This window comes from Taurulus bubalis, assembly GCF_910589615.1.
Source record: "Taurulus bubalis genome assembly, chromosome: 8".
NCBI classification, from domain to species: Eukaryota; Metazoa; Chordata; class Actinopteri; order Perciformes; family Cottidae; genus Taurulus; species Taurulus bubalis.
In genome coordinates, this window is record NC_136596.1 from 10,610,271 (window position 1) to 10,634,048 (window position 23,778).

General features: G+C 44.2%; 1 long non-coding RNA gene and 1 pseudogene across 2 annotated transcripts; one reads left to right on the forward strand and one right to left on the reverse strand.

Annotated features, from left to right (window-relative positions):
• Positions 1-4,692: 4,692 nt before the first annotated feature.
• On the forward strand, positions 4,693-23,065 carry LOC306740626 (annotated as a pseudogene). Its single transcript has 6 exons — positions 4,693-5,230; positions 10,968-11,050; positions 11,359-11,437; positions 11,697-11,910; positions 12,086-12,251; positions 22,224-23,065. The product of its transcript is annotated as an uncharacterized misc_RNA (transcript).
• LOC306740263 lies at positions 17,833-22,144 on the reverse strand. The gene is made up of 3 exons (XR_013771044.1): positions 21,770-22,144; positions 20,204-21,659; positions 17,833-20,093 (listed from the first exon to the last, which is right to left on the reverse strand). It is a non-coding gene; the product is annotated as an uncharacterized lncRNA (long non-coding RNA).
• Positions 23,066-23,778: the final 713 nt, after the last annotated feature.

Here is a 23,778-nt window from a genome sequence, read left to right on the forward strand (position 1 = left end):
AGTACATGACAATATACTCACTAAATACTATCTCGGCCTAGCTCACGTGCACAGTGGGGCTATAGGCATTCATCCCGTACAGCACATGTCGATCAAATCTGGAAACATCGGACCAATTTGAGTCCATCGGCGCATTTAGCGACACTAAAATACATTTACGGACATCCATGCCATCATATTGTGAACATTTTGTACAGAAATATAATCTTAAACATATTCACCGACCTGGAAAGCCACGAGCGCTTCACCGGAAGTAAATGATTTCACTTCCTGTTTGTTCCTGAGAGATGAAGGAGGAGGAAATAGAAGAGGAAGAGACGGGGAATTTATTCCAGGAGATCTCTCGCTGGGTTGAGAGCACCCAGTCTCGCCTGCACTCACCCAGTCCCAGTCCTTCTTTGGAGCCGTGTTCCCTCTCCTGCTGAGAGAGGGCAAGCTCAAATTGCGGCACCGGCATCTTGTACAGGCACTTCCTGTGGCACCGCTCAGTTGCCACAGTGCTGGAGGCACCTGCCGCAGAGCTGGAGGCACCTGCCGCGGTGCTGGAGGCACCTGCCGCAGTTGCCACAGTGCTGGAGGCACCTGCCGCAGTGCTGGAGGCACCTGCCGCAGTGCTGGAGGCACCTGCCGCAGTTGCCACAGTGCTGGAGGCACCTGCCGCGGTGCTGGAGGCACCTGCCGCGGTGCTGGAGGCACCTGCCGCGGTGCTGGAGGCACCTGCCGCGGTGCTGGAGGCACCTGCCGCGGTGCTGGAGGCACCTGCCGCAGTTGCCACAGTGCTGGAGGCACCTGCCGCGGTGCCTCCAGCACCTGCCGCGGTGCCAGAGGGAGATGCCACTGTTCCGGAAGCTGCCACTACTTTAGAGGCAGCATTTCTGATGGCACGTCTCAGGTGGCGGGGCACTTACGAGTTGCCACTAGTTTTTGAGGCATCTGCCTGTGTTAGAGAGAGCGGTGCTCACGCCACACAACCAATTTCTCACGGCAAAAAAAATGTCTGATTTTGGACCGAGGCGCGTTCCTTCCAGCACGAGTTCGTTGCAGACGCGCGTTCGTTCCAGGCGCGTTCGTTCCAGACGCACGTTCGTTCCAGACGCGTTCGTTCCAGACGCGTTCGTTCCAGACGCGTTCGTTCCAGGCGCGCGTTCTACCCAGCTTTTGATCTCCTTCTAATACCTAATTTTTTGTTATTTTATTTGTGTTAATCTATTGTTTTGCTTTAAAAGGCTACTGTTTAAGCACTTTATTTGTTTGCACTTTTTTGTTTGATAATGAAAAATATTTTTGTCATTTTTTGCTGAACATAAATCATGAAGTGCTCTTAAGAATACAAGTATTGACAATATAGGTTAGGTTTCAGTTAAGAATTAGTTGAATACCATTGTAATCAAAATGTCAATCAACCTACCTTGGTCAAATCTTAAACACAGGTCTATTAATTAGGCTATATTGTGGTACATAGACAGTCATTGAGGCACAACAATAGTTTTCTGGTTGAATGTTTAGCTCAAGTCTAGAAGGCCGCTGTGGCAGGTATTTGTGGCCACAGCTGTCATCGCTGCAGAATAGATTCAGAAGATGTTTTGGCAACTGCCTGCCACTATTTGTGGCTTCTGGTGAGATGCACAGTGCACAGTTTAAGGATGTCAGTCGTTTTGCATTCATTTGCAAGGTTCTTTATCATTATTTTTAACAAGGCATCCAATACACGTACATTGTACATTGTCCCTCTTGAACAAATAAAAAGAAAATAAATACAGTTTGTAACAGAAAGGGAAAATTAAGAGCATCTACGCTTTAGAAGATATACACGTCAATGTTCGACGACAAATCTGGCAAACACTTTTAAATTTCTCTTGTCAACCATTTCAGAGTTGAAACTGTCATAATCCTTTTTTTCACTGAAAACAAAAGTGAAAAGCTCTGCTGGAGACTCCTCATTCTGATCTCCTTCCCATTCGTGCAGCTCCTTCGGGGTTTGTTTGTGTTCCTCTTCATCCATGGAGAGGACCGCGGGAAGTTGCAGCCCGCCAAGAAATGTTGTCTTGCGACACCAGTCAGCCGCAATCAGGCTGTCTCTAATGAGACCAGTTCCCTGCAGTAAAGAATAAAGTGCGCTCAATGTATTTATTGTATATTGGTGTGGCAACCAACTTATCCTTCAAACTATTACAGCATTTACAGTACCTCATCAACAAATAGTTATTTTGTAACCATGAGTCATTTAACACCTAAAAGTAAAATCTCTATTTCGAGAAATAAGCAACAGACAGTAACGCTGGATGGTTCCATCGAGAGCCTTCCACATTGAATGGCAGTATGTGAATGTATTGCATGGTTTCCGCCATCAGGTGTCGCCCTTGAGCATATAAATACATAAAAAGTTCTTTCAGCACTAATTTACTTTATCTTTTTGATTATCAAATATAATATATATGATATAATCAAATATACTCTGCTATGTTGTTTAATGCAGAAATAAAGTCACCGTAAATCAAACTACGTACCAGCATTTATGTCTGCAGAGATTTTAACATTTCTTACCTCTTCTGTGCTGTCTGTGTCAATTGTTGACATCTCTGGAGCACTGAAATACAAAATATAATCTGTAAATAAACCACTGCCACATTCAGTCATTACAGTGATGTCAACTTGACATGCAAAACCACTCTTAGCCAGTAATGGATTTAATGACGTTGCACATGCTCACCCACAATTCAAACACACGTAATGTAGTTTTTACTATCAGGCTTGTCAATTGTAAATATTTCAAAAAGTATTTTCCCTTGAATCATAAGTTACTTGATTAAAACAGAACTTTTCAACTGTGATGTGTGTGTGAAGTGTTATATAATTAATGTAGAGTTGGGTTGCCACTCATGTTGTACATACCTGGTTGTCTCAGTTGCTTGCTTGAACAAACATTGGTTGGTCTTTTTAGCTTTGGATTCCTGCAGTCTAATTGCTTCTGCAGTAGGTGGTAGGTCCTGTGTAACAAAGACCTCTGGTGTAATCATATCATTTCACTTATTACCATTATATATTTTAAGATATTAAGGGATTGATTAGTCTAACCTCAGTATTCACATGTTTTAGCATGTTGGTTGCATGGTGCAGACGAAGAGTCCTGCATTGGTTCAGAGTGAGAGCCTCCCTAGTGACCTCAATGTTTTCACTTCATTTTCAGCAGCCTAGTTGGAAACAATTTACTTTAATCAACCCCACAGACCATACATGCACTGAACAAGAAGACAAGTAGCTCACAGAACAGGCAACTCACAGAACACACAAAAACTCCACAATTAACAGAGTCCTGCTGCTTCCACTGTGGAGGACATGTCACAGTCCAACCTTGAAGGCCACCCGAATGTCTCAAGGCATTTCTACAAAAGAAAAAAGTGACAATATTTTTTTTATGATCATATTGTCACATGCTGCATGTTATATGACTCTTTTTTTTACCTGAGGAGGTCCATGTCAGGATCACTAATCGTGGTGTAAAGCATCAGGGAATCATAGATTCTGATTTGTTTGGCTTTGAAGTCAAACACCTACAAGGAAAATAAATCTGTCATAACTACATTCCAAAACATATGACAAAGTTTTAGCTCGCCTGACAAATAACTTAAAAGAAGTTAACTGTCTAAGTTGGATTTTGCCGTTTCTGCATAAATGAATGTAATAATATTAACTTGATTTATACAGCACCTATTGAAAACAGAGTTTACAAAGCTCACCCAAAGAATAAAATGATTCCCCGTCTCTGGAGTGGCATGACCCACAACCCTCGGGAGAAACATTTTGTCTGAGACCTATAGCACAACAATATCAGGTATTACAACACAGTCCATGTTAGGAGCAGATTTTTCCAATTCTAATTTACAAAGTTTACATATGCATTCAAAACATATTGGTAGATTTGATCCGATTACCTGCACAGTCTCTCCAGTCGTTAGGAACAGGCTCTGGTGGTCGCAGTGTTGAACTTTTCACGACCCTGTTGACGCACTGTGGGGTTGCCAGGTTTGTAGGTAATAATGCCTCAAATCAATACATTTACGACTATAGAGCCAAACATATTGCCTGCTTTTGTGATCTTTTAAATGCTGTAATTTAAGTAATAGTATATCATAAGTGTTGCGCCTCCCCATAATAAACATGTTTGAAAAGGCTTAAATCGATAAAACAATGGACGGCATTTGTAATTGGGGCATTCAATTATCAAAACTTGGAAAACACAAATCTGGTAGCCATTTAAATATTGATGATGTAAATGATGTTTGTCATAAAACGTAGCTCATGGACATATGGTCATATAATTCAAGCTCTCTATACACTTAGACTGTATCAGATGATTCATAGCAAGGCGATGTTATATTATGTACGGGCAATTTCTTTCACCAGGGCAACTCAAGGTTGTGATTCCATCCACACCTACTGTACGCTGTACTGTTGAGAGTGTTGGAGGAAGACACTGAGCCCCATTAGAAGCCCATTGGTAGTAATGCTTAAGAAGATTAAAAAGAAAGACCAATTAAAAAAATAACTTATAGAAATATAATAAATAAAAGTAAATATTTACTGTTGTGGCATGCGGAGGACTACTGCCGCCGCTGCGACAGCTTCACAGCGAAGAAAGGCCCTGCAGACAGATCTCATGCCCAGCTCCAGCAGTTTCCGGCTGGGTGTCCCATGGAGAGGGTGGGGATTGATGTTCTTGGACCGTTTCCTCACTCAGAGAGGGGCAACCGTTACATCCTCACTGCCATGGACTATTTTACTAAGTGGCTCGAAGCTTACTGCATGCTGAACCAGGATGCGGAGACGATTGTGGATGCTCTGGTGGGGGGAATGTTCAGCAGATTTGGGGCCCCTGAAGTCATCCACACAGATCAGGGCAGAAACTTTGAGTCCCGTGTCTTCGCCGCCATGTGTGACAAACTGGGATCCCACAAGACCCGCACTACACCCCTCCATCCACAGAGCGATGGGCTGGTCGAGAGATTCAACCGCACGCTGGCACAGCAGCTGGCCATAGTGGCAGCTAAACATCAACGCGACTGGGACGACCACGTGCCTCTTGTACTGATGGCTTACAGGTCTGCTGTGCAGGACTCCACTTCCTGCTCTCCTGCCCTTCTCATGCTCGGCAGAGAAGTCCGGACGCCAGGGGAGATGATGATGGGGGAACCTCCTGATGCCTCTTTCTCTTGTCACTACAAGCTGTTTGGTTCATTTGAAGTTGCTCTCAAACGCTTGACACCCACAATATTTGCACCGTCCGTGTAGGTAACATACACCGGTTGTGAGCAGATCATCACAACATAGGATGAGCCATATTTGCTACGATAGCAAAGCCAGGTATATTCTTTTATATTCACAATAGACATGAAGCGCATTAGAGTTACTAGCACATTCAGAAATACAGTTTTTTTCTCAGTGACAAATGAAACTCCAATGTTGTCAATGCTGATTTGTAGGGCTGCAACAACGAATCGATAAAATCGATAAAAATTGATTATCAAAAGTGTTGGCAACGAATTTCATTATCGATTCGTTGTGTCGCGCGATTATTACGCCGGGTAATAAGGCGCGGAGCAGAGCAACTGGCCGGCCAGCGTTTCTGAGATTGGAGTGAGACACGAGAAAAGCTGAGGTCGTGATGTTCTCAAAAATAGAAGATCTTTGACAAGTCGAGTCTTGGCCAATCAGCGTCTTCATGTTCCTCAAACTTGTTTTTAATGGAAGCTAGTCAGCTTGCTATCGCGTTAGCTAACGTGTTTGGGTTGTGTATTGTCGTTAAAGTTCTGTTATGTTCCGTTACAGTTCAGTCTTGCTTGTAAAAAAACGTAACGTGATGAAACATGCCGTCACTCTCCGGTCTGGTTCAGTTCACGCTGTCACTCGTTAACGTTAAACCGGCACACCGGCGGATCTGGCTGCAGGTTTTTTTTTTTTTTTACTCAAAGTAGAATGAAGCAAATCACGTAGTTGGGCTTAGCCAACAACGTGACGTCGTGGTCATAAGAGACCCAGAATGAAAGAGTTTAAGGAAGAGGACGCTCTATACGTAGCAGTACAGCTTCCTACTGTCCCAGTATTTCATACATATTGATAAAGCAGGGTATGCTAAATGCAGCCTCTGGAGGGATCAATTACAGTAAAAAGGGCTCACATTTGGCGGATGTAAAGCATAGATGTGTATGTTTTTAGTGTTAGTCCATTTTGTTGTTTTAATTAACAGCTCAGGGATGTTCAAGGAGCAACCTGTTTGTGCACTTTCTGAACATGTTTTGCAATGTTACTTCTGTTTTTGAATAAAGGGTTGGAAATTAACGCTTTTTTGATAAAAACATTTTTTTATCCGATTCATCGATTAATCGAAAAAATAATCAACCGATTAATCGATTATTAAAATAATCGTTAGTTGCAGCCCTACTGATTTGTATTAATATTGTATACCTCTAAGGTATACAATATATTGATTGATAATATCTCTTTTTGCAGTTTCTGTTTTTGCTGAAGAATTAATAAAACATTACTTAAACTATTATTTGACTTCACATTCTCTATTGCTGGTGTATTTCTCAATTCAGATAAGACATATTGCTGTAATTATTTATTCAAGGATATGTTGTAATTGATGAATGTAAATATTCATATACACATACAAAACAGCACAGTGCACAAAGAGAAATACAATAAAAGTGCAATAACTCAATGAAAATGACTCATGAATGCCCACATGATTGATCCCTCTATAAAAACTGTTTAAGCTTGAGTTTGAAATGATCCACAACACATCATGCATGATATTGTACTTTAGTGGTATATTTCTAAACAAAAGTAATAAACCAAATTACCACAAAACCAACTGAAACGCAGAATAGGTCTGTAAACCTTAAGCAGTTTGCACACTTCGCCAGGTTGGCAATCCACCCCGACCCTTGTCATGTAGCCAATTTGCGGCAAAGATACACCAATGCATTGTGAAATCTGAGGTGAGGACCAATTCAAACCAGACCTCCAATGCCTTCTCCTGTATAGCAAACAATGATATAATCTTGCGTCACTCTTCTCTGGTGCACTGTTTTTCTTTTTGTTTGTTTTGCACAAACAAAACAACAAAAGGCAAAATATCTTAATATAGGTTGTGAGGGGAGAAAAAGTCCAAATTGTTGACAGATAGGAGGATAATGAATGTTAATTTATCATTTGTAAAAGTTATAATTTAAATAGTATACAATAAAATATAAAAAGTTATAATTAAAGTTGAACAATCCTTTAACCCCTTATTGACTGAATTTATTTGCAATTATTTGTGTTTGTTGCTTTCATACAGATGCTAAATTAAGTGGAGATTGTAAATTTTAATATAGCACATAGAATAGATGAAAATTTAGGTATGATGCAAATTAGCGACATTAAGCACAATAGGTATAATTGGGCATAATAGTAAATGAACACATTTTCCAATGTCAGGTATGTAGATTATTTATCAAAAGCAGTTTGAAACATTGAATTTTTAACATTGCACTTTGTATTACATTTTTAATATGTGAATACAGTAAATACAAAACAAAACTCAGTGGAAGCCTGATTTGAAGTCCACCAGCTCGCTTCCCATAGAAAGTGGTTGTGTCCATTTTGTTCTGCCAAAAAATAAAGGGCAGACATTGCATTTATATATATATATATTTTGAGGATGACACCGGATTCTGTCGCGAAAATCCATGAGGACTTGACTTCCGGTTTCGTCAACCGGATGTAGTTTCCGCTCCGCCCACAAAATGCCGGCAAAATTCATCCAATACGATCCTTGGTATGTGTAAACAATGCAGCAACAGGCGATAGAGGGATACGCACGTCACCTTGGCTGCATTAAGACCGGAAGAGGTTTGATGCAAATTCGCGACAACCGTCAACAAGGGGTTTTAACAAGACCACTAAAACTAAGATAAATATAAACATCTACGTATATATATTTGTCTAACACGGTGGTTAAATGGATACATGGTCCGCTTGACCCACGAGAGCTCCGGGTTCGAAACCCAGGTACCTGTCCGGTATATCGGAGGTCCTGCAAAATCAGACATGTGCGCGGGATGCAAGTGCGATCAGTGGTCCTGGTGGCTGCACTACAGCTGTGTTAGGCCGTGTTGGAGTGCAGGTTAACTGTACTCCAGCTAGAATTTTTTTTTTTTTTTTTTCCTTCCTTTCTTTCATATCCGGTTGCTCAGTTAAGGAGAAACAATTGTCATAATGCATGCAATTAAGAGAGGTTCATAAGATTTGGAGATAAAGTTGATACTATAATTCACTAGTTTGATGATGAAGTTGAACAATCCTTTATTATAATTCACTAATTAATTGAGCACACATTATATGCAACTTTATTAAGCCTGCAGAGAATTCAGTCCATAGAACAACAACATGTTTTATATCTAAATAAAAGAAATATATATCAACTGAGCATATCGGATATCGTAAAAACAACAACAACACAGTGCTGTGTTGGGTGCCATCGCCACGAGAGATCTCTCTGTATCCTCGGGCTGTGTGGATTTCAACCCATATTCTATCTCAACTATATAAACAATACCGCTGAATAAAACACTTCAGACAGACAGGTGCAAAGAAAAACATGCAAAAAGACAAAACATGATTTATATCAAGAATAAATCCTAAAAACGCTCATGTCCTTAAAAAATTAAATGACTGTCGTTTACAGTAGTTACGACAGCGTGCTCTTGTTTCCGTCTTTACGGTAACCAGAAAGAGAATCCCAGCCTGTGATTGGACGAGCGGCCAAGTTCCTCGACACGGCGTTATGCGCCTCCTCACTCACCCTGCTGCGTCTCTGGCAGCCGTTAAAGGACAAACCAAGCGGTCAGACGACAGCATTTATTCAGCAAGCCCCCTGGAGAAATATGCTTTATTAACAGAAACCTATGCCACGGGAGTGACTGCAGTATCATATTACTTAAGAAGCAGGTAAGCCGAGTCGCTGTTCTCTTAAAACACTTAAGAAACTTTCCGTTTCTGAGCGGGCAATGAGCGTGAGTGGGTTAGGGGAGGTCCGGATGAATGACAGCATGCAAATCATCAGGCTATCATCCGGTGTAACGTTACTGTCTCCGTTTAACAAACGGTGAACCTGAACCGGTGCTCGGATAACGACACGGCTCGGTCCGTTTTAGTTGTAAGCTAGCGTCTTTTAGCAGGTGCTGGAGGCTAATATTAATCAGGCTAGCTTACAGTTGTTGTTGTTGTCGTACATACGTATTGAGTTGTTGTGCTCACAGTTAGCAGTAACATTCCCTCCTACCAGCATCTCCAAACTGAAGATGTAAATATGTATTTAATCCCTTTGAGTTGTGCAGTAAGCGCAATGAGAACATGGACATGAGACATAACTGATAAGACCAACGGGTTTTCTGTCCGGATGTTAGTACGCAGCAGTGTCAGGTGTTGCCTGAATCTAACTGCTGCAAATGGGCGTTGATACTCAACAATGTTAATAATGAGAGAAACAAATAGATGGACAAGTCCTTGAAACAACTGCGAGTGAAGCTGCACCCACAGTCACCTTGAGGGAACATAACTACTTGTACTCCAGTACTGAAGCTGTTGCTTCACACCAGTATACTCTACTGGTAAACTTCCCCTCATAGACCATAGAAAGCTTGCACATGAATCTGTGTGTGTTGGTGTGATTGGTTGCTTGTTAGACTGTAGTAGTACAAGAGCAATGGCTTTCTGTCTTTCCACTTCTTTAAATGCAGACACTGTTTGCACACATTATTTCTAAATTAAGAGTACTTCCAGAAACAGTAATGCAATACTTTGTATCCTGTTTTCCTCATGAGTATTAAAACATTTACTAGTACCTAATATTTGTATGAGACGTGCTTTTATTTCTAATTCATTCCCTCAGGCTCCATGTGTTCTAGAAACGAGATGGAAGCAGAAGTAGACGTTAATATGACAACAAAAAATATCAAATCAACAGAGCATTCAAATGTGTTGATTGTTGGCGCTGTTCATAAGGTCTTACACTTTGGTACAGCTTTGATGCGGCTTTCTAGGCAGTGTTTCCTGGACATGTCGTTGTAAGCCAAGACTCAGCTGGCTCTGCTTGTACTTTCTTTCATCAGATATTCTGGTCAAAGAAAGTCGGTGCATGATCACACCACAGTGTGACCTCTTAAACTCTTGTTTTCCAAGTTCAGGCGAATGTAAAAATCACATCCATGGTTTGCTAGGAACTCTTTAAGGTCAGTGATAATTTATAAACTATCTTCGTTGCGCATCGTGATTCAACACAGAGATTGACGTAAACAAATAATGGTGGCTACAAGCACTATTAGCTGTGGCATGATTCGGCCACTAAACTACAAAAATCTAAATTAGAAACTGCATGTGACAACGGTCACGTTGCTGTTCCCCACACAACTTGCTTACAGGTTCAGTTGCATTTCCTCTGGGTCAGGTCTTAACTTCAAGGAAGGCCAAAAGCTGTTTGGGCTGGACAATAGAAGTCCTTTAAAACCAGAGCCAGAGCAAAAATTCTGAAATTTCAACCTTTGATATTCTACAAGTATTTTAATCAGGGAGGATTACCTCTTCAACAGATCAATGATCAAAGGGATGAGGGAAAAAATAAGATGCCAGAGGGGGACTATTTATGTGATTTCAAGCACTGGAATTAAAATGTAAATTGCTGTTATAATGGGTTTTAGAGTGGTTATTTCTAGTTTGAATTGAAAACCATTCAAATAGTGGACTGCAGAGTATTCCATCCTATCTGATTGAACCTCATACCTAATCCATGTCTTTCACTCGACAGCTCACACTTTCTAGTTATACCTGTGTTAGACTCTAATTGGTCTAATTTCGTCTTTCTTATGTAACTGATCCTCTGTCTGCTCTCTACTTGCTTCTGATTGGCCGGTTCCCTCTCCCAGGAGCTCACGAGCTGGAGCAGATGCAGCTGATTCTCGATACAGTGCCGGTGTTGAGAGAAGAGGACAGGCAGGACCTGCTACAGGTGACGCCTCAGCGGCTGCTGCTTGTCCTATGTCTGCAAACTGATCATTTAAATATGGAGCAGGGTGTCATTGTCATGTAATATTTTTCAGCGTCAGACTGAAAAAGATTCAGTCGACAGATAAGATTAAATGTGCGCTAAGTCTTTTCCATCAGGGGGCTTTCTGTGTTTTGCTTTCAACTAGAATATGCTTTATAGTGAGCATATTCAAGTTAACTAAAGTGGAGTGTCTTGAAATGTACAAAAAAAGAAAAAAAGACAGCAGAATTCTGCACATATTTCAACCCACGCTGTCATCCTTTTTCCAGGTGATGCCTTCATATGTCAGTCATGGATGGAAAGTCAAGAAGCCCTTTTCTGAATTGCTTCCTGAAGTGGATGCTCAGGGTGAGCAGAGGGAATTGAGTGGTAAAAAGAGTAATTTCAAGCAGTATGAAATAGAACAATAAGAGTGAAAAAGATACAGAAGACAGCAGCTTCTTTTAGCTGTGAACGATAAAGAGATGATAGGGTACGCTGGAGAGGTTTGGAGGTCTAACACATGTAATTTAGCACTGAGAGAAGATGGTGCATTATTACTTCATGGACACACATTTTGTCTCCTCCTCTTTCTCCCCCACTGATCCCCTTTTCCTTCTCCTCTCAGCTGTGGTCTTCCTTGAGCGCATCTTGACCTTTAACCCCATGGATCGGCTGACAGCTGAAGCGGCGCTATCCCACCCGTTCCTCCAGCAGTACTCCTGTCCGGAGGACGAACCCACCTCATCGCATCCCTTCCGCATCGAGGACGAACTGGAGGACAGCCTCGTCACCGAGCAGTGCCTCAGCAACAGTCAGGCCTCCAGCATCCACTGGGAGAGGTGTGTAGATTGTTGTTGTTTGCTGGAACAGAAAAGTCTCGCAAAGCACAATGAGACACCTATTATACAGTAAATAATCATATTCGATTGAATAAACTGCACATCCAAGTTATTATAAGATTATTATTATTATTATTATTATTATTATTAATACTTAATTTCTGCCCATCTGCAGGTACGAGAACAGCTCCTCAACAGATGTGTCCTGGCAGCAGTCAGGCGGGAGGTGTCACTGCATGCCCCCTGGCCACATGACTTCTGACCTGGGAGACACGACATAGGATGAGGAGGTGCAGAGAGACGCCCGGGCCAGTTCCACCGCACTGTTAGAGGAGGCACAGGTTGGATAATAAGCTTTGTTATTTCCCCCCATACCGATTGATTTACCTAATCATTATCTTTTTTTAATATAAACGTAGGCAGGTGAAATTTGGAATAACACCATACACAGTTATATTTGGGGTTCTTTATTTCCCGACAGCTCTTGGAAGAATAGAGCAGTATTAAATTAATTTGGTATGTTCAATTGGTATTAGAGTTCCTGATACGTGGCAACTTCCACTAACTCAAAGTGCATACATCACGTGTATAAAATAAAGTGCATGAATAACGTACAAAAATAACTGCAGTGGCAACTCCTCTGTAAACCAAATAAAATACAAAAACAATACCACAAAGTTAACTCAAACACAAGGAAACAGTTGGTCCATTAACAAACAGAAATGATGCAGTACATGACAATATACTCACTAAATACTATCTCGGCCTAGCTCACGTGCACAGTGGCGCTATAGGCATTCATCCCGTACAGCACATGTAGAACAAATCTGGAAACATTGGACCAATTTGAGTCCATCGGCGCATTTAGCGACACTAAAATACATTTCCGGACATCCATGCCATCATATTGTGAACATTTTGTACAGAAATATAATCTTAAACATATTCACCGACCTGGAAAGCCACGAGCGCTACACCGGAAGTAAATGATTTCACTTCCTGTTTGTTCCTGACGTCTCGCTGGCTCCCTGAGAAACACAGTGCCCTCTAGTGGCCCCAGCGATGACAACACCCTTACCACTGGGTTACATACTCCCCTGCTAAAAAGTCCACGTCCACGGGGACTTAACTCATAGTTCTAACTTCTTTCACTGCTTCCTGAAGAATGCTGCACCCATGCTGGTCAGCAACTGGGACAACATCTCAGGACTGAGTGAAATCGCATTACAGGACGATTTTGGGACATGGTGAGGGTTTGAGTGAACCCCTGCATTTTCTCTCAGCGTCCTTCGAGGTGCTGGAACAGGAACAGTCGTCCCTGCATCCCTGCTAGCACTGCTTCCGGTAGTAGGAACAGGCGTCTGTGCCTCAGTTTCACTCTCAGAAGATTCCACATTCACTCGTTCAATGTCACCTCCAGACTCTGTGTCCCCTTGATCATCATCACCAGGAACATCAACTCTCGCTACCCCTGAGCACAGGTTCGGACAAGGAACTTCCTCCAGCACCACATACCCAGGATCCTCATAGGCTGGGACAGACTCAGAAAGGGCATGAACAGGTGTCAAAATAGGGGCACTTGCTCTCTCTCTCCTGAGAGCCGGGACAGGGCCCACACACGGCCTAAGATTTGTCCTATGGACCCTTTTTATGGGACCACCCTCCACAGGCTCTACAGTATGAGTGGTACCTTGTACCTCTACTACCCTATGAACAGCAGGCCCCCACGCGTCTTGGATCTTATTCCTGCCCTGAGGCCTGTTGCGAAGGTACACCAACTGACCCACATCCACTGGTGGACAGTAAACTTTGCGTTTGCCAAACTCCACTCTTTCCGCTGTTTTCTGCTCAGCATATTCCTTAGCTCTAGCATGAGCCTCATTAAGACGCTCCTGATGCACGATTAGCCAATCGTGTTTTTTGTCTTGCACTTGCTCCTGCCCTAGCAGAGCATCCACAGGGAGGTGTGGATGCACCCTGAAAAGTAGGTAGTACGGTGAGTAACCAGTAGTAGCATGAGGCGTCACATTGTAGGCATGGACTAACTCTGCTAAGTGCTGAGGCCAACGTTGCTTCTTCTCAGGGGGAAGGGTACGCAAGAGATCATGAAGTGTCCTATTGAATCTCTCACATTGTGCATTTCCCTGGGGATGATGAGGTGTGGTTCGGGTTTTCTTTACCCCATGTAGTTTGCATAACTCTGCAACTATTTCGCTCTCAAAGTTTCGGCCCTGGTCTGAATGAAGCCTCTCAGGCACACCATACTTCATAAACCACTCCTGGAGGAGAATCTTTGCAGTAGTGTTAGCTTTCTGATCCCGGGTAGGGAAAGCTTGGGTGAACTTTGTGAACACATCTGTAGCAACCAAAACACTCTCTCTGCCATCTGAAGCAGGCTCTAGGATGGTAAAGTCTACAGCAACCACCTCCAGTGGTCGTGTGGCCAAAAATGCCTTCATAGAAGCATGTATCTTGGGCTGGGGCATTTTGGTAAGGACACATCTCTGACATTTTTTTAACCCACTGTTCGACGTCGTCATACATGCCCACCCAGAAACACCTGTTTCAGAAGATTTTGTGTTCTTTCTATCCCCTGATGCCCCATCTGATCATGCACACTCTCAAGGACTGGTTCCCTCAAACAGGTGGGTAACAGGAGTTGGTGACATTCACCCACATGAACATCATCAATCACACGATAGAGTAAATCATCCATCTCCTTGATTCGCCCCCACTGCCTAAATAAAGAGACCACCGGCTTGGCTAACTTTGTCCTCTCCTTAAAGGTGGGTTTTTGTTTCTTTTCCCGAAACTGCCTGAATGCACCGAGTATGGGGTCTGTGTTTTGAAATTTGCGAAGCTCTTCCTCAGAGTACCCAGGCAAGGTGGGAGTGTTACCCTGCCAGTCACTCCCGTCAGTACCCTGCACAGCCTCCGAGGCACGTACCTGTCTCACTTTACAGCACTTGATCGCTGCAGCTCCTACTTTTGGCCCTAAAGCTGTTCCCTTCCTTGCATTGCAGATGGCTACACATCCATTAAAATCTAGGTCATCTGGGTGCGGCTGGGGCTCCCCTGTTAACGGCTGCCTGGAGAGGGCATCTGCCGCGGTGTTACAGCGACCTGGCCGGTACTTGACCTCAAAATCAAACACTGCTAACTGAGCTACCCAGCGCTGTTCAATGGCACCCAATCTAGCTGTATTAAGGTGGCACAAGGGGTTGCTATCAGTGATGACGGTGAATTTAGCACCTAGGAGGTAACCTCTAAATTTCTCTGAAACCGCCCACTTAAGGGCAAGCAGTTCAAGTTTCATACTGCTGTAGTTACGATCATTTCTCTCTGCATTACGCAGCTTCCGACTGGCATACGCGATCACTCTTTTCCTCTTACCCTGCTGCTGATACAGGATAGCACCTAATCCCAAACTTGACCTCATACTTGACCTCAAAATCAAACACTGCTAACTGAGCTACCCAGCGCTGTTCAATGGCACCCAATCTAGCTGTATTAAGGTGGCACAAGGGGTTGCTATCAGTGATGACGGTGAATTTAGCACCTAGGAGGTAACCTCTAAATTTCTCTGAAACCGCCCACTTAAGGGCAAGCAGTTCAAGTTTCATACTGCTGTAGTTACGATCATTTCTCTCTGCATTACGCAGCTTCCGACTGGCATACGCGATCACTCTTTTCCTCTTACCCTGCTGCTGATACAGGATAGCACCTAATCCCAAACTACTGGCATCTGTCTCCACAGTGAAGGGAAGAGAAAAATCTGCATAGCCTAACAAAGGAGCAGTGGTGAGTTTCTTCTTCAACAACCCAAAAGCTTCCTGACACTCTGTAGTCCATAAACTTCCAAACAGCTGTTTAGACCTGGATGAACTGTTGTTCCTGAGACACGTGTTAACCACATCATGTAGTGGGCCTGCCAGCTGAGAAAACCCCTCTATGAACTTCCTATAATAACTACAGAAACCCAAGAATGATCTTAAATGCTTTACAGTGTTGGGGCTTTTCCACTCCTGCACTGCAGCTATCTTATCTGGGTCAGTCCCAATGCCCTCGGCTGATATCTGGTGACCAAGGAAACGTACCTCTGACTGCAGAAAATTACACTTCTCTACCTTGACTTTGAGCCCTGTCTCCTTTAGCCTCTGCAGGACCTTCTCAAGCCTCACTAGGTGGTCTTCAAAAGACTGTGAGTACACCAAAATGTCGTCCAGATACACCATCATGATTTGCAACACCAAGTCATTCATCGTTACCTGCATCAGTCGCTGAAATGTTGCTGGCCCATTACACACTCCGAACGGCAACCGAGAGTACTCGTACAAGCCAAAGGGTGTTGTAAAGGCCGTTTTATGCCTGTCATCCTCATGTACTGCAACCTGATGATACCCGCTAGCAAGGTCAATGGTTGAAAAGAACTTTGTACCATGCAGGGCATCAAAACACTCATCAATGCGAGGAAAAGCGTCTCGTTGAGTTTTTGAGTTTAATTTCCTGTAGTCCACGCATAGCCGTAGACTACCGTCCAATTTTCTGACAAGGACCACCGGTGAAGCATATGCGCTCGTGCTTTCATGAATAACACCCTTCTTTAGAAGCTGAGTGATGTGCTCCCTGACCTCGCTATACTGTGTAGGGGGTATACGGCGGTAGGGCTGTGTTACGGGTATGTCATCTACCAGATGGATCTCATGTTTAACCCGGTCTGTGTAACCTAGGTCCTCCTCCTGGGAAGCAAACACATCTGCATACTGAGATAGAAGCACAACTAGCTTTGCCTGCTCCTCCTCTGTACCACCTATGTGCAGCCGGTCCAGTACCGACTGAAAGTCATTATTGGTTCTTGGTTTCTCTTCCTGATCAACGGTCACCTCTTCCTGCTCCGCTGAGATACGCTGGAAGCGCACCTCTGTCTGGTCATTTTCAACACACTCCGCGGGGGACATCATGCCCAACCTGGTCCTGGGTTGCAACCATACATCCTCCTGTGAAAAATTCACTACCTGTACTGGGAACACCGACCTAGTAGCCTCTATCAAAATGGGCACTACCACAAGACCACCTGGTAAGGGTGTCTTTGCTGGCTCCAACACCATATAGGTGCCATCATCAGATGCTGTTTTCATTCCTTTTGCATATACCGTGGCAACAGAACCAGCTGGTATGCGTACTGTATCTCTGCCTGCTATCCTAGCTGCAGATATTTTCTCTGTTACCACACACATCTGGACGCGCTGAAATACTTCCCTCCTGTCTGAATCAAGCTTCCCTTTAAGGGTAGTGTCATACTCTGCCGTAACCAACTGCTTGCATCTCTTAATTATGTTCATTCCAATGAGACCTGGCACTAAATCCTGAAAACTCTTCCGTGGTTGTTTCAACTTTTTGTTCTCGGTAACTGACTCTTCTGGGACTGGATCTTTGACAATTAGAAAACCACACTCTGGTATATTTAACCCCATAGCCCCCATATCTAGTTCAACATAACCCATGTAAGGAATGGGCAAAGAGTTTGCTGCAGTTAACCTGAGCCACTTGGCTGCGGGGAACACGTCCTCATCTTTCCCTAGTAGGTGCTGCCTGAAGAAAGACTCTGAAATAGTGCTGACCTGACTCCCTGTATCCAACAGGCACTTCACTGGGACACCACTAATCTGGACTGTAACTTCCCGACACTCACCCACCGCGCGCTCAAGAAACTGTTCACGGCTAAAAGTCTTAGAGCCTTTAGTCTCACCTCGGATTGCCTGGCTCTTGGTGTCCGAGGTGGCTGCTTTTCCTGAATAGAAGCATAGTTGGTGGTGGGATGGTTTTCTGGTCTGCGCCGTGTACACTCCCTGGCGATGTGTCCCTCCCCTTTACATTTGAAGCAAATGGGCTTCCCATCCTCTGTAAACTGGGGCTTTAGTCTGGGTTTCCCACCCTGTTGTATTTCTCCCTGATGTTATATTTCTCCCTGGTAGCGAGATCCTCTTTTAAGGCAATAGTCAGCTCCCCTATAACCCTGCTCTGTTCGGCTACAACCTTAACAATGTCCTCTAGAGTGGTATTCTTCTCCTGCGAATTTCTAGAGCCCTGGCCCTCTCCCCTGATACTGTCACACACTACCTGCCTGCTCTTAGTAATCTTGGTGTCACAGGGTTTGTCTTCAAAGGACCAGGCAATGGCCTCCTCACGTACCTCTAACAGAGATGACTGGGGCTTGTTGGAGGAAATTGTTTATGTAATCAAGGGTTATACAGTAGTTATAGGAAGATCCATTAATCCACAAGCTATATCCACTGGTGTGTAAGAGAAGGGTTAAATATCAGAGAAACAGAGGGTCACACTAGCAACTCAGGCCCTCCCCACCCCCAGACAGGCCTGGTGAGAGTCTGTTTACCCAAAGAGTTTTGGCAGGAGGCAAATAGCTGAGCCTGCCAGGTCATGGTGACTTAGTGCGTTAGAAACCTTTAGGGACTTAGCGGGAGAAAAATGCAGGCCTCTGTGACGTCCGTAGCATCTGAAAATTGTACAATGGTTAAACAACAGGATAAGGGGTTGCAGAGTCACAATAACAGCGTGTTTCCACGAACTGGGGGGAGTGAGCCGCCGATCACATTGCCGGGAAAAACCGTTAGTAAGTGATCAGGCATTGGTTAAGGTTGACAGAAGGAAAGCCGTTGGTTCTGGCACAAGAAGGAAGGAGGGTTTGGTGACGTGCAATTGAGTATAAACTAGGTGTTTGTGAGAACATCGAAAATTGGGGCGTAGGAATTAAGGGTGAACCTGTACTCTTCTATTCTGTTGCCAGCCGGAACCAATCGCTTTGTTCATAAACTTGCTGTTTGTGAATAAATTGACGTGAATCACATCATCATTCTGTCTCTGTGCATCTGTAAAGTCATGTGGATTTCCTGAGTGACCCGTCGGACTGAGGTTGAGTAGTACTCAGTAACAAGTCGAGAGCGTTATCCATTGGCGGGACGCCCACCGGCCCGGTGAGGCCGATCATCGGCAAAATAGACATTCAATTAACTACTTCAGGCTTCTCTCTGACCATTTTACGTAACTCTCTTCTAAGAGAAGAATCTCGCACACCCTCAATGAATTGGTCTCGAACAGCTATTTTAGCATTGGGCACAGCATCTGGTCTCTGTCTCAGGGCTAATCGTAGAATTTGGGAAAGCGCATGAGAGTACTCCTGAAAATCTTCACCCTCCCTTTGTTGGCGACCAAAAATGGTGTGTAACAGCTGCGCTACGCTACGTTTCTCTGCGTAAGCCTCCTGTAGCAAAGTGAACAACTCCTTGGGCTCTTTTGATACTCCCTCCGTGCATAGTCTGACCTCCTCTAATGCAGAGCCTCTTAGAAGAGATAGAATGAGATCCACCCCGTCTTCTGGACTCTGACCCCTGGCCTTGACTATATGGTCTACCTCCTCAATAAACTCATCAACAGAACGACCATCTTTGGCTGCATCGCCACTAAAGGGCTGGATCTGGCGCTCTCTCGGTACATAAACACATGACCTATTCGAACCCTTATTTATTGTGTCAATAGCTTCCATGGCCTCGTCATGTTTCTCGCTCAGTTCGTAAAACTGTGCTTGTAATTGTTACAAAGCAGAAGTCTCTTCGCCGACTTCCTGCTCGTCCTCCCCGTCTCTCTCCGACATGGTGAACTGTCTCTGTGCAAACTTAGCTCCACTCCAGTCACTTAAAAGCCTGCAGGCTGAGGTGGGGCTGATGGATGCGTCTTCTCCTCCGGGGGCGACCTTCTCCTTCTACGTCCTCGGTGAACTCCGGGTCTCAGTCGTCTGGTCACGGGTTCTCCACAGCAACTCCAGGCAGGACTCCACGTCCTGTTGCACCCGGGACCGTCGTTACCGCTACAGTTATTTATGCACTTTATAAACCTAATCAACTCTCCAAATTAGAGACCCCACTCCTGGTACCAAAATGTGTAGGCAGGTGAAATTTGGAATAACACCATAAACAGAGTTATATTTGGGGTTCTTTATTTCTCGACGGCTCTTGGAAGAATAGAGCAGTATTAAATTCATTTGGTATGTTCAATTGGTATTAGAGTTCCTGATACGTGGCAACTTCCACTAACTCAATGTGCATACATCACGTGTATAAAATAAAGTGCAAGAATAACGTACAAAAATAACTGCAGTGGCAACTCCTCTGTAAACCAAATAAAATACAAAAACAATACCACACAGTTAACTCAAACACAAGGAAACAGTTGGTCCATTAACAAACAGAAATGATGCCGTACATGACAATATACTCACTAAATACTATCTCGGCCTAGCTCACGTGCACAGTGGCGCTATAGGCATTCATCCCGTACAGCACATGTAGATCAAATCTGGAAACATCGGACCAATTTGAGTCCATCGGCGCATTTAGCAACACTAAAATACATTTCCGGACATTCATACCATCATATTGTGAACATTTTGTACAGAAATATAATCTTAAACATATTCACCGACCTGGAAAGCCACGAGCGCTACACCGGAAGTAAATGATTTCACTTCCTGTTTGTTCCTGACGTCTCGCTGGCTCCCTGAGAAACACAGTGCCCTCTAGTGGCCCCAGCGATGACAACACCCTTACCACTGGGTTACATAAAGAATACTTATTCTATACTAGTAACAAACTAGAACGAGTCAAAGCACTTAAACACACAACATGCATATGTCCTCCTCACCTTTTTTTTCACCTTCTCCATCCCCACTACAGGTCGACCCACGTAAGTATTCCCACAGCAGCTCAGCTGAACGCTTCCTGGAAAACTCTCACTCCTCTCTGGAACGCGCCTGTGGTTTGGCGTACGGGGAACTAGACTGTGGCCACTCCTGTGACTACAAAGTGGGCTCTCCTTCGTATCTAAGACAAAATTGCCTGGAGGGAGGGCAAGCCTCAACACTACTCGGAGCCTAAGCTGATCCTGGATCTTTCTCAGTGGAAGCGTAACACTGGCAGTCTACCTCCTCAATAAACTCATCAACAGAACGACCATCTTTGGCTGCATCGCCACTAAAGGGCTGGATCTGGCGCTCTCTCGGTACATAAACACATGACCTATTCGAACCCTTATTTATTGTGTCAATAGCTTCCATGGCCTCGTCATGTTTCTCGCTCAGTTCGTAAAACTGTGCTTGTAATTGTTACAAAGCAGAAGTCTCTTCGCCGACTTCCTGCTCGTCCTCCCCGTCTCTCTCCGACATGGTGAACTGTCTCTGTGCAAACTTAGCTCCACTCCAGTCACTTAAAAGCCTGCAGGCTGAGGTGGGGCTGATGGATGCGTCTTCTCCTCCGGGGGCGACCTTCTCCTTCTACGTCCTCGGTGAACTCCGGGTCTCAGTCGTCTGGTCACGGGTTCTCCACAGCAACTCCAGGCAGGACTCCACGTCCTGTTGCACCCGGGACCGTCGTTACCGCTACAGTTATTTATGCACTTTATAAACCTAATCAACTCTCCAAATTAGAGACCCCACTCCTGGTACCAAAATGTGTAGGCAGGTGAAATTTGGAATAACACCATAAACAGAGTTATATTTGGGGTTCTTTATTTCTCGACGGCTCTTGGAAGAATAGAGCAGTATTAAATTCATTTGGTATGTTCAATTGGTATTAGAGTTCCTGATACGTGGCAACTTCCACTAACTCAATGTGCATACATCACGTGTATAAAATAAAGTGCAAGAATAACGTACAAAAATAACTGCAGTGGCAACTCCTCTGTAAACCAAATAAAATACAAAAACAATACCACACAGTTAACTCAAACACAAGGAAACAGTTGGTCCATTAACAAACAGAAATGATGCCGTACATGACAATATACTCACTAAATACTATCTCGGCCTAGCTCACGTGCACAGTGGCGCTATAGGCATTCATCCCGTACAGCACATGTAGATCAAATCTGGAAACATCGGACCAATTTGAGTCCATCGGCGCATTTAGCAACACTAAAATACATTTCCGGACATTCATACCATCATATTGTGAACATTTTGTACAGAAATATAATCTTAAACATATTCACCGACCTGGAAAGCCACGAGCGCTACACCGGAAGTAAATGATTTCACTTCCTGTTTGTTCCTGACGTCTCGCTGGCTCCCTGAGAAACACAGTGCCCTCTAGTGGCCCCAGCGATGACAACACCCTTACCACTGGGTTACATAAAGAATACTTATTCTATACTAGTAACAAACTAGAACGAGCCAAAGCACTTAAACACACAACATGCATATGTCCTCCTCACCTTTTTTTTCACCTTCTCCATCCCCACTACAGGTCGACCCACGTAAGTATTCCCACAGCAGCTCAGCTGAACGCTTCCTGGAAAACTCTCACTCCTCTCTGGAACGCGCCTGTGGTTTGGCGTACGGGGAACTAGACTGTGGCCACTCCTGTGACTACAAAGTGGGCTCTCCTTCGTATCTAAGACAAAATTGCCTGGAGGGAGGGCAAGCCTCAACACTACTCGGAGCCTAAGCTGATCCTGGATCTTTCTCAGTGGAAGCGTAACACTGGCAGCCTCCCTGTGCCTGCTGAGTCCATTGGTAGCAGCGTGGACGACCTGGGAGAGATGAAGGAGGAGGAAATAGAAGAGGAAGAGACGGGGAATTTATTCCAGGAGATCTCTCGCTGGGTTGAGAGCACCCAGTCTCGCCTGCACTCACCCAGTCCCAGTCCTTCTTTGGAGCCGCGTTCCCTCTCCTGCTTCACCTCCTCTCCCTCTCTCCCCAACTGACCTCCCAACTCCAGTCTTCCACTACACGGAAGTTGTGCGGCAACCGTCAGATGAATATGACGAAGACAGACTGAGCCCACTTCAGCCTGTCATGTGTCCCTGTAAGTCTCAACCCCTTTCCTCGACTTCCTCCATTTCTCAGCCAGTAAATGACGACTCCTTGGTGGAGTCACTTCCTGTCAAGCAAAAAGAGCGGCTGTTCGACCTGGACGTGTTCATATCCCGAGCGCTGAAACTGTCCAGGCAGAATAAGGAGAAAGCAGAAGGGAAGAGAGGAAAGGAGGGAGGATGGAGAGAAGAAAGCAAACAGCCGAATATTAACCGAATGGTGCCCAGGCTTCCAGAGCACAGGACTCCACCACCACAGACTCCCAACTCTTGATGTTCAACTTCAAGTCCACCACAGTGTGGCGCTCATGATGGGTAGCACTTCCAAATGCTATAGTGCTTTAGGGGTTTTCGTGGTTGAATATGCTGCTTCAGCATTAGACCTCAGTGTTAGCAGTCGTTATGTCACTATTGCAATGACACGCTACACACGGCGACTAATCCAACAATCCTGTAGCTTTGCAATACGAGCTCAGAAAGCATTTGGATTCAACATAATTAACCATGCTTAGCATTGCAAATATCTAGGATTTGTTCGACGTGAGAATATTTAGAAATACTTTTCTAATTGATGATTATGGTATTAGTGGTTTGCGGTCATTTGGCACCTTAAAGGTGGGTCAGACCTTGACTCGATAGCTACTCATTCTGTGACACAAACATCTGCCTATCTGACTATAACAAGAGTTATAAAGGCTATGTTAGACTGCATAACAGTAACACATGGGGAGAGATCACTTAGCTGGTTTTAAGTGTGCGTTAGATTTGTGTTTCTAAAGATCCCTTGCTGTCAGTCAGTCAGCAAATCTTTCAAAATGTCAGACAGTCTTCCAATGGTGATGTTTACCGAATAATGATAATGACACGGACAATGCTTTTTCCAAATTTCTCTCAATGTATAAACCGAAAACAATCAGTACAATTATGCGAGCTGGTGAACCATGAGGATTTTATATCAGTCCTGCAGTGACTTATGAGCTCCATCAC